The sequence below is a fragment of the Rhinoraja longicauda genome, chromosome 25, assembly GCF_053455715.1.
Source record: "Rhinoraja longicauda isolate Sanriku21f chromosome 25, sRhiLon1.1, whole genome shotgun sequence".
Lineage (NCBI taxonomy): Eukaryota > Metazoa > Chordata > Chondrichthyes > Rajiformes > Arhynchobatidae > Rhinoraja > Rhinoraja longicauda.
In genome coordinates this window covers 9,683,293-9,694,753 of record NC_135977.1, presented here as the reverse complement: position 1 = coordinate 9,694,753, position 11,461 = coordinate 9,683,293, and positions in this window count along the sequence as shown.

Sequence of the window (11,461 nt, the reverse complement as noted above, 5' to 3'; positions counted from 1 at the left end):
GCCCCGCTGGATGGTGTTGAATGCACTGGAGAAATCAAGGAACATGATTCTCACAGTGCTATCCGGCCTCTCCAGGTGTGAGAGAGCTCTGTTCCGCAGGTAGATGATGGCGTCCTCCACCCCGATGCGAGTCTGATCGGCGAACTGCAGCGGATCCATTGATGGTCTCACAAGGGGGCGGAGATGGGCGAGGACCAGACGCTCCAGTGTCTTCATCAGGTGTGATGTCAGTGCCACCGGCCTGTAGCTGTTGAGTTCCTTCGGGTGCTGTGTCTTTGGTACCGGTACCACGCAGGATGTTTTCCACAGCTGTGGAACTCTCCCCAGTTTCAGGCTCAGGTTGAAGACGTGCTCCACTATCCCGCACAGCTGGTCTGCACAGGACTTGAGGAGCCTCGAGCTGATGCCGCCCGGACCAGCCGCCTTCCTCGCATTGATCTTCCTGAGCGCATTTCTCACCTGGTCTGTGGAGAAAGACAGATTGGAGCACAGGGGCTGGGTGCTCAAGGGTGTGAGAGGAGGAGGGGGTGTGGGGAGGGGGGATGGTGTGGGGGGTGAAGGTGGGGGTGATGGGGTTGGGGCAGGAGAAGCAGAAGCAGTGGGAGGTGACTGTGAGCCAAGTGCTGTGGGAGGGGAGGTGGGGCAGTGTACTGGACGTGCAGACAGGGGGGGTGGCTGCAGCAGGGGTGACTGGACCGGGGGAGGGGGAGGTGACTGATCGAACCTGTTGAAGAAAAGGTTCAGATCGTTCACCCACTTCTGGTCCCCCACGGCCCGGGAGTCCAGTTCCTTGTACCCAGAGATGGTTTTGAGGCCTCTCCAGACTCCACTGATGTTGTTCCTCTGCAGCTGACCCTCCATCTTCTTCCTGTAGCTGTTCTTCCCCTCTCTGACCTTCCTCCTCAGCTCCTTTTGCACAGCCTTCAGCTCCTCCTTATTTCCCAACTTAAAGGTCCTCTTTTTCTCCTTAAGGAGATCCTTTATGTCGGGGTTGACCCAGGGTTTGTTGTTGGAGAAACACCTGGTGGGTACAGTGTTCTCCACACAGAAGTTAATATAGTCCGTGATGCACTGGGTTAGACCGTCAATGTCCTCCCCATGGGGATCACAGAGTTCCCCTCTCACAGCTGTTTTGAAACAGTCTCTCAGAGCCTCCTCCGTCTCCTCGGACCATACTGTTCTGTGTATGTCTTTGTCTTCCGGTCTTTCACAGGCAGTATTTCTCTTACACCCACTAATCTTCCTGTCTCCGACTACATACTATCTTTGTCCCTGACATCAGTCTGAAGAAGGGTCTCGACCCAAAAGGTCACCCATTCCTTCTCTCCTGAGATGCTGCCTGACTCGCTGAGTTACTCCAGCATTCTGTGTCTACCACCAGTCTCTGACATTCTTTACTCCTGTTATCTCTTCTGTGTGATGATTAGATCAAGAAAAGACACAAATTGCTGGAGTAACTCTGTGGGTCAGGCGGCATCTCTGGAGAACATGGATAGGTTATGTTTCAGGTCAGAACCCTTCTCCAGACTCTATGCCAAAGATGGACACAAAGTGCTGGGGTAACTCAGCGAGTCAGGCAGCATCTTTGGAGAATACGGAGAGGTGGCCTTTTGGGTCGGGACCCTTCTTGAGATGCACTACATCACCTTCCTTGTCACTCCCAACCTTCACACGGACAGTGGTCATAAGGTCATAAGTAATAGGTGCAGAATTAGGCCATTTGGCCCATCAAGTCTACTCCACCGGGCAATCATAGCTGAACTATCTTTCCTAACCCCATTGCCCTGCCTTCTCCCCATAACCCCTGACACTCCTGCACCTTGGTGTTGACCATAACCATCCCTCAGTCACAGCTCTCCTCTGTGCTCCATAATGCAGGTTACTATCCCCCACAAACACCACCTCAGAAAGTCCAAACAGTTCTACAAGGATGAGGGGGGGGGTCTCTTTGAAACCTACCGAACAGTGAAAGGCCTGGATAGAGAAGATGTGGAGAGGATGTTTCCACTAGTGGGAGAGTCTAGAACCAGAGGTCATATCCTCAGAGTTAAAGGATGTTCGTTTCCGAAGTAGATAAGGAGGGATTTCTTTAGTCAGAGGATGGTGAATCTGTGGAATTCATTGCCACATATGGCTGTGGAGGCCAAGTCAATGGATATTTTTAAGGCAGAAATAGATAGATTCTTGATTAGTACGGGTGTCAGGAGTTATGGGGAGAAGGCAGGAGAATGGGCTCGGAGGGGGAGATAGATCAGCCCTGATTGAATGGCGGAGTAGACTTGATGGGCCAAATGGCCTAATTCTGCTCCTATCACATGTGAACTTCTGAACTCCAGAGCAACATCACAGTGACCCAGATAACGTTGTGATCCACAGCTTGGAAAGAATTATTGTTGAACACACCAGTGTAAAAATTGCACTGAGTCACACCCTCATCTTTTTGCCTCCTTCCTCAGAAAATTCCCAGAAGATAAGCTTATAGACTTGTAGACTTATAAACAGTAACATGTAATGGGACTGGCCAAATCAATGGGACTCAGTGTTATCCTGGACGTTGTCTTGCAGCCCTGGATTCTAAAAGATTCGATTGACGAGAGGAAGGAAGAGTTGCTTGTCAGCATCCAAAACTCCCAGGGTGGGAATCTCCCAGTGGGGTAGAAAACAACAAATGTGCCACTGATATTGAAGAAAGAGGGAGAGATGATTCAAAGGGAAAACAAAGACACGTCCACACAAACACCCCGTGGTCTCAGTCTCTCAGGCTGATGTCAGGACGTCCTTCAAGAGGGGAAGTCCACCAAGGCATTCGGCCCAGAGGCCGTATCTGGCCAAGAACCAAAGGCCTGACTTGATCGCTGGCTGGAGCACTCAGCCAACAATGGACCTTTGTGAGCTCCACCTTTCCTTGATTGTCGTTGCTTTTTTGCATATCTTTCATTCATTTGTCCTATGCACCACACGCATTATCACCTCACCCTCAGCCAACAATGGACCATTGTGGGCTCCACCTTTCCTTGATTATCGTTGCTTTTTGCTTATCTTTCATTCATTTGTCGCATCTACCATCTATAATCTCTCGATTCCCTCTCCCCTGACTCTCAGGCTGAAGAAGGGTCTTGACCCAAAACGTCACCCATCCCTTGTCCAGCTTTTTGTGCCTATCTTTGGACACCTTCAACATCTCTCTTTGGCAGTCTGGGGTTCCCAGCTGCTTCAAACCGGCATCTGTGGTACCGGTTCCCTGGAACTGGGGTGGCACAGTGGCACAGCGGTAGAGTTGCTGCCTTACAGCGGCAGAGGCGCGGGTTCAATCCTGACTACGGGCGCTGTCTTTACGGAGACTGCCCTCTTTTTGTGGTCATCTTCAGCCCTTACCACTGTTGTAACCAGGTCTGAGAGGCCCACACTGTCTCGTGTAGTTTAGTTTAGAGATTTTGTTTAGAGATACAGCACGGAAAGAGGCCCATCGATCCCCGCACACCAACACTATCCTACAAACACTAGGGGACAATCTACAATCTTACCAAGCCAATTAACCTACAAACCTGTGCGTCTTTGGGGAAAGTGTGTGAGGAAACCGGAGCACCCGGAGAAAACCCACGCGGGTCACGGGAGGGAACGTACAAACCTCGTGCACACAAGCGCCCACAGTCAGGATCGCCTACTTTAGACCTGGGATGGAAGCAAACCACCCTCGATCCTGTGGAGTGGACGTGAGGCAAGAGAGAGTGATGTCACATTTACAACATTAGAACGATGACCGCTTTAAAAATACTTCCAGGCTGTGAAGAGATTTGAACGACCTGGCCGCTACAAAGTGTAAATGGAGCTTTTCTTTTTTTAATAAACTCTGCTTTTCTTTCCCTCTCGAGATGTGAAGGGTGGGAAGCTCCCAGTGTCGTGTCCCAGGCTGCTGGCTCAGTGTGAATTTGGATGGGTGTAAACAGGGGCCCTGGAACAAAGCGTCAGCAAGCAATCTCAAGCAAAAGGGCAACGAAAATAGCCCGGTGAGAAAAGTAAAAAACCCAAGGGAACGCCTTTTATAATCCGTAAACAACCCGACAAAGCGTGAAATGAAACATTTATACTAGTCTTACTTCTGGGAGACACAAACAAAGCCGGTGGTGCTGGCAGGCTGAGACTGAGGTGCCTCCCAGCAGCTCCCAGCCACCCTGGGCACAGAGACAGACACACAAAGCTGGAGTAACCCAGCGGGTCAGGCAGCATCTCTGCAGACTAAGAACAGGTGGCGTTTGGGGGCGAAAGGGTCTGAAGAAGGGTTTGGACCATTCCTTTTCTCCAGAGTTGCCGCCTGACCCGCTGAGTTACTCCAGCGCTCTGTGTGTGTGTTGTGTCTCCTACATTTACAGATGTCGGTGGATTGGCCCTCTTGTTCCACTAGCCCCTAGAGTTTGCGCCTTCTCTCTGTGACCTCGTGGGATTCCTCCCACTTTCCCAAGACGTTTGTAGGTTTGTAGGTAGTTGGCCTCTGAAAGTGGAGGTTGGGTGGGGGGGGGGGGGAGGAGGGAATAAACTGGAGGTGAGAAAAGGCCAGAACAAACAGGGCCCACGGTTGGCCTGGGAAGGTGTGATGACAAGGGGGATAGAGGAATGCAAACAGTGGAAGTGGTGGCACGGCAAGAGGGGAGGGGTGAAGAGGGGAGGGGTGAAGAGGGGAGGGGAGGGGAGGGGTGAAGAGGGGAGGGGAGGGGTGAAGAGGGGAGGGGAGGGGAGGGGAGGGGTGAAGAGGGGAGGGGTGAAGAGGGGAGGGGTGAAGAGGGGAGGGGGTGAAGAGGGGAGGGGTGAAGAGGGGAGGGGAGGGGAGGGGAGGGGAGGGGAGGGATTCTAGGAGTTACTTGAAATTTGAGAGATCGATGTTCATACATACTGCTGGGTTGTAAACTGCCCAAGCGGAATATGAAGGATTTGCAGGAAGGAACTGCAGATGCTAGTCTACACTGAAGGTAGACACAAAATGCTGGAGTAACTCAGCCGGGGCCGGCACCACATCTGCAGAGAAGGAATGGGTGACGTCTCGGGTCGAGACCCTTCTTCAGACCTGAGGTATGAAGAAGGGTCTCGACCCGAGACGTCACCCAATCCTTCTCTGCAGATGCGTTGCATGTCCCGCTGAGTTACTCCAGCATTTAGTTTAGTTTAGTTTAGTTTATTGTCACGTGTACCGAGGTACAGTGAAAAGCTTTTGTTTCGCGCTAACCAGTCAGCGGAAAATCAATACATGATTACAATCGAGCCGTCTACAGTGTGACAATAGACAATAGGTGCAGGAGGAGGCCATTCGGCCCTTCGAGCCTGTACGCACCGCCATTCAATGTGATCATGGCTGATCATTCTCAATCAGTACCCCATTCCTGCCTTCTCCCCATACCCCCCTGACTCCGCTATCCTTCAGAGCTCTATCTAGCTCTCTCTTGAATTCATTCAGAGAATTGGCCTCCACTGCCTTCTGAGGCAGAGAATTCCACAGATTCACAACTCTCTGACTGAAAAAGTTTTTCCTCATCTCCGTTCTAAATGGCCTACCCCTTATTCTTAAACTGTGGCCCCTTGTTCTGGACTCCCCCAACATTGGGAACATGTTTCCTGCCTCTAACGTGTCCAACCCGTAATAATCTTATACGTTTCGATAAGATCCCCTCTCATCCTTCTAAAGGAAATAACGTGAATAACGTTCAATGCAAGATAAAGCCAGTAAAGTCCAATCAAAGATAGTCTGAGGGTCTCCAGAGGTAGATGGTTCAGTTGCCTGATTACCCAGCTGGGAGAAACTGTCCCTGAATCTGGAGGTGTGAGTTTTCACACTTCAGTACCTTTTAACCGATGGGGGAGGTGTGGGGTGGTTGTTGTGCGACTCGTCCTTGATTATGCTGGTGGCCTTGCCGAGGCAGCGTGAGCTATAAATGGAGTCAACGGTAGAAACAAGGAACTGCAGATGCTGGTTTACCAAAGAAAGGCGCAAAATGCTGGAGTTACTCCAGCATTTTGTGAATAAATACCTTCGATTTGTACCAGCATCTGCAGTTATTTTCTTATACAACCTTACGACTGGAGGTTAGAGAGAGAGAGCGAGAGAGAGAGAGAGAGCTCCCAGCAAGATCTCAGCTGAAGATGGAACACTTTTCTGTGAGGTGTAGGAACTGCAGATGCTGGTATGTACTGAAGACAGACACAAAGTGAATTGAATTGAGTACTTTATTGTCACATGTGACAAGTCACAGTGAAATGCTTTGCTTGCATGTCCAGGGTATGCAAACAGTCGCCCATAAAGGGCGCTTACAAAGTTAGAAAGTACCCCCGTGCCAGGTCCCCCTTTGTTCCTCCCTCCCTCCATCACGGCAGTGTCCCCCCCCCCCCCCACCTCACGGTGGTCCCCCCCCCGCCGGGTCCTCCGTTGTCCATTGCTCTCCCCCCCCCTCACGGTGGTCCCCTCCCACCGGGTCCTCCTTCGTTCCTTCCCCCAGCAGCGGTGTCCTCACTCCCACGTGGTCCGTCCTCGTCCGTCGGTCGGCTCCGTCATCGACCGCTGCACCGACCCCTCCACCATCGCCGCCGGGTCCTCTCCAGACGCCTCCGTGACACCGTCCCGGGACCCAGCCGCGGCCTCCACACACCCAGGCCCCGGCCTCCACACGCCCAGGCCCCGGCCTCCACACGCCCAGGCCCCGGCCTCCACACGCCCAGGCCCCGGCCTCCACACTCCCAGGCCCCGGCCTCCACACGCCCAGGCCCCGGCCTCCACACGCCCAGGCCCCGGCCTCCACACGCCCAGGCCCCGGCCTCCACACTCCCAGGCCCCGGCCTCCACACGCCCAGGCCCCGGCCTCCACACGCCCAGGCCCCGGCCTCCACACGCCCAGGCCCCGGCCTCCACACGCCCAGGCCCCGGCCTCCACACGCCCAGGCCCCGGCCTCCACACGCCCAGGCCCCAGCCTGGATTAACACAGCAGGACAGGCAGCATCGCTGGAGAAAAAAAATGGGTGACGTTTCGGGTCAGGGCCCCAGCATTCTACAAAGCTTGTGTTACACTTTCCACAAACTACTTTTTTTTAAATGCCTTCAGCAAGAGCAACAAAGGAAGTCAATCAACACCGTTGCAATCTTAAAAGTCATTTAAGGAAGATAAGAAATTCTTATCTGTCTTCCTCTTATCATGGTTTTCCTGTGTTTGACTGTGGGGTTGCATGGAGGTGTATTCAGTGAGTCAGTGAGTGAGGGAGTGGGGGAGGGAGTGGGTGAGTGAGGGGGGGAGGGAGTGGGGGAGGGAGTGGGGGAGGGAGGGAGGGAGTGGGTGAGTGAGGGGGGGAGGGAGTGGGGGAGTGAGGGAGTGGGGGAGGGAGGGAGGGAGGGAGGGAGGGAGGGAGGGAGGGAGGGAGGGAGGGAGGGAGGGAGGGAGGGAGGGAGGGAGGGAGGGAGGGAGGGAGGGAGGGAGGGAGGGAGGGAGGGAGGGAGTGAGTGGGTGGGTGGGTGGGTGGGTGGGTGGGTGAGTGGGTGGGTGGGTGAATGGGTGAGTTGCATTCGGTAGGTTTACAATATTAGTGATATAAACCCTGACATCGCTGCACTCTTTCATTGAAAGATGCAGCATGTAAAGAAACAGGACCTTCGGCCCACTGAGTCCATGCTGACCGTCGATCACCCACTCACACTAATTCTATGCTATCCCATTTAGATATCCACTCCCGACACACTAGGGGCAATTTACTGGCAAATTAACCTACAAACCAGCATGTCCTTGGGATGTAGGAGGAAACCGGAACATAACTCCATAGGTTCTAGGAGCAGTATTAGGCCATTCAGCCCATCAAGTCTACTCCGCCATTCAATCATGGCTGATCTATCTTTCCCTCTCAACCCCATTCTCCTGCCTTCTCCCCATAACCCCTGACACCTGTACTAATCATGAATCTATCAATCTCTACCTTAAAATATCCATTGGATTCCACAGCCGTCTGTGGCAATGAATTCCGTAGATTCACCACCCTCTGACTAAAGAAATTCCTCCTCGTCTCCTTTCTAAAGGAATATCCTTTGATTCTGAGGCTGTGGCCTCTGGTCCTAGACTCTCCCACCAGTGGAAACATCCTCTCCACATCCACTCTATCCAGGCCGCTCACTATTCGGTAAGTTTCAATGTCCCCCCCCCCTCATCCTTCTAAACTCCAGCGAGTACAGGCCCAATGACGTCAAACACTCATCATACGTTAACTAAATCATTCCTGGGATAATTCTCGTAAAATCATCCCTGGGATCATTCTCATCCTAAAGGCAACACTGTGTTGCAGCGGTAGAGTTGCTGCCTTTACCATGCTTGCAGCGACAGAGACCCAGGTTTGATCCCGACTACGGGTGCTTGTCTGTGCGGAGTTTGTACGTTCTCCCCGTGACCTGGGCAGTTTCCTCCCACACTCCAAAGACGTACAGGTTTGCAGGTTAATTGGCTTTGGTATGAATGTAAATTGCCCCTAGTGTGTCGGATAGTGTCAGTGTGCATGGACCGCTGGTCGGTGCCGACTCAGTGGGCTGAAGGGCCTGTTTCCACGCTGTATCTCTGGATCTCTAAACTGTACTAAAAGGAAACTCAGCCAGGCGTCCTGAGCTTTCTCCAGCTTGCTGCTGGCAGATCCCACGGGGTCTGTACGCCAACACGGAATCAGTGATGTAAGGGGAGGAGGGGCATGGTGACGTTTGGCAAGGGGAGACAGTGATTTCAAACAAAAGCTCCCTGACCCCGCTGACGCTCGAGGCTGACGCTTCCTGTGGCTGAGTGGACAGTCCCAGTTTTGAAAAGAAAAGTCACAAAGTGCAGGAGTAACTCAGAGGGGCCAGGCAGCATCTCTGGAGAAAAAGGATGGGTGATGTTTCGGGTCCAGACCCTTCTTCAGGCTCCAGACCCCAAAACATCACCTATCCTTTTTCTCCGGAGATGCTGCCTGACCTACGGAGTTATTCCAGCACTTTGTGTCTATCTTTGGTATAAACCAGCATCTGCACTTCTTTGTTTCTACATGAATAAGGTCATAAGGAATAGAAGTAGAATTAGGCCATTCGGCCCATCAAGTCTACTCCACCATTCAATCATGTCTCTCTCCATCCTAACCCCATTCTCCTGCCTTCTCCCCATAACGCTATGAGAATAGACGACGTTTCGGTTGGAGACCCTTCTTGAGACTGATTTCTGGAGAACATGGATAGGCGATGTTTCAGTGGGGACTCCTCTTCACACTGATGCTGCCCGACTCACTGAGTTGCTCCAGCACTCTTGTCTATTTTTGTAAACCGGCATCTGCAGTTCCTTGTGTCTTCATAGTCCCAGTCTTGATCCTGATTTGATCAGCGATGATCTCCGTTGAGATAAAAGTGGAACGCTGTTTCTTGGGAATGACTGGGGCAGCCTCATGATGGAAGCGTGGACAGTCTCAGTTTGTACCTGCTGGAGTTTAAGAGTGAGCAGGGATTTGATTGAAACATAGTTTCCATGGTTCTGTGCAGAGTTGTGCCACTGGCTCACATGATCATAAGATCATCAGTGGCCAGAGCAGAATTAGGCCATTCAGCCCATAAAGTCTACTCCGCCATTCAATCATGGCTGACCTATCTCTCCCTCCTAACCCCATTCTCCTGCCTTCTCCTGATAACCCCTGACACCCGTACTAATCAAGAATCTATCTATCTATCTCTGCCTTAAGTATATCCACTGACCTGGCCTTCCACAGCCTTCTGTGGCAAAGAATTCCACACAATCACCACCCTCTGACTAAATACCCTCATGGCCAGAGACATGAGAGGAGTAGACTGGGTAAACACACAGTCTCTTGCCCAGAATAGGTGAATCGTGAACCAGAGGACATAGGTGTAAGGTGAAGGGGGAAAGATTTAATAGGAACCTGAGGGGTAACCTTTTTACAGGAACGATCACAACGTTTAAGAAACATTTCTGCAGGTGCATGGATAGATAGAGGGACATGGGCCAAACGCAGGCAGGTGGGACGAGTGTAGATGGGCCATGTTGGTTGGTGTGGGCAAGTTGGGCCAAGTGGCCAGTTTTCATCCTGTATCACTCGATGACTCTATTCCCCCTCCCTCTGTTTTGCCAAATTATCCTGACTTCCCCGCCCTCATTACTCCCCCATAACAATTCATCCTGTTTCTTACCCTCTGCCTTCAACATTCAAAGGCTCGGCTAAAATCTCACCTCATCTCTACCTAAAATGGATCGACCCCTTATTGTTGAACAGCAACTCCAGGTTCTGGATTCTCACACACTTCTGTCATTAGACATCAGATCTGCAGATGGATAATCACTGATCCGCTGAGATTCAACTCTGCCTTATTTTCTTGAACAAGCTGAACTAAACTCTCTCTCAACTAAACTAAGCTTGTCTCAATTTACATTGCCCCTACTGTGGTCATTACGGTGGCGCAGCAGTAGAGTTGCTGCCTCACAGCTCCAGAGACCCGGGTTCGATCCTGACCACGGGTGCTGTCTGTACCGAGTTTGCACGTTCTCCCTGCGTGACCTGCGTGGGTTTTCTCCGGGTGCTCCAGTTTCCTCCCACATTCCAAAGACGTACAGGTTTATAGGTAGTATAAGAAAAGAACTGCAGATGCTGGTACAAATCGAAGGTATTTATTCACAAAATGCTGGAGTAACTCAGCAGGTCAGGCAGCATCTCGGGAGATCAGGAGATCAGTCTGAAGAAGGGTCTCGACCCGAAACGTCACCCATTCCTTCTCTCCTGAGATGCTGCCTGACCTGCTGAGTTACTCCAGCATTTTGTGAATAAATACCAGGTTTATAGGTTAATTGACTGTGGTAACATTGTAAATTGTCCCTAGTGTGTGTAGGATTGGGAAAGTGCATGATCACGGGTCGGCACGGACTCGGTGGGCCGAAGGCCTGTTTCTGTGCTGCATCTCCAAAGTCTCAAATCTAAATCTTTGGCCAGCATGTCCTGGTCTCGGTGGCGTTAAGAAATCAGAGTGCTCTATGTGGTTCAGTCGAGAGGCCTCCCACCTCAAACATTAACTGTGTTTCTCTTCCCGCAGATGCGGCCTGACTGTGCGACCAGCGTTTTCTGTTTATGATTTAGATTTCCAGCGTCTGAAGGTTTATTTTTATTTTAATCTTCACTTGCTCGTTGTGGCGGACTGCTTGGCGTTTAAAAGGCTGTAAGAGTTAGGTCAACCCGCTAACACTGTGCTTGTTTAGACTACTCCCGGCCCTGAGAGCAGACGCTGGAAGCGGTGTGTTTACAGTTGAAAGATAACACGTTACCAACAACAAACACTTCCCTTTCCTCTGATGCTGCCTTTTCCAAACCTAACGCACGACATATTCAACAGCCCATCACGTGAAGAAAGGGTTTCCCGACCAAAGACATCACCTATCCAAAACGTCACCTCCACAGATGCTGCCTGGCCCGCTGAGATACTCGCAG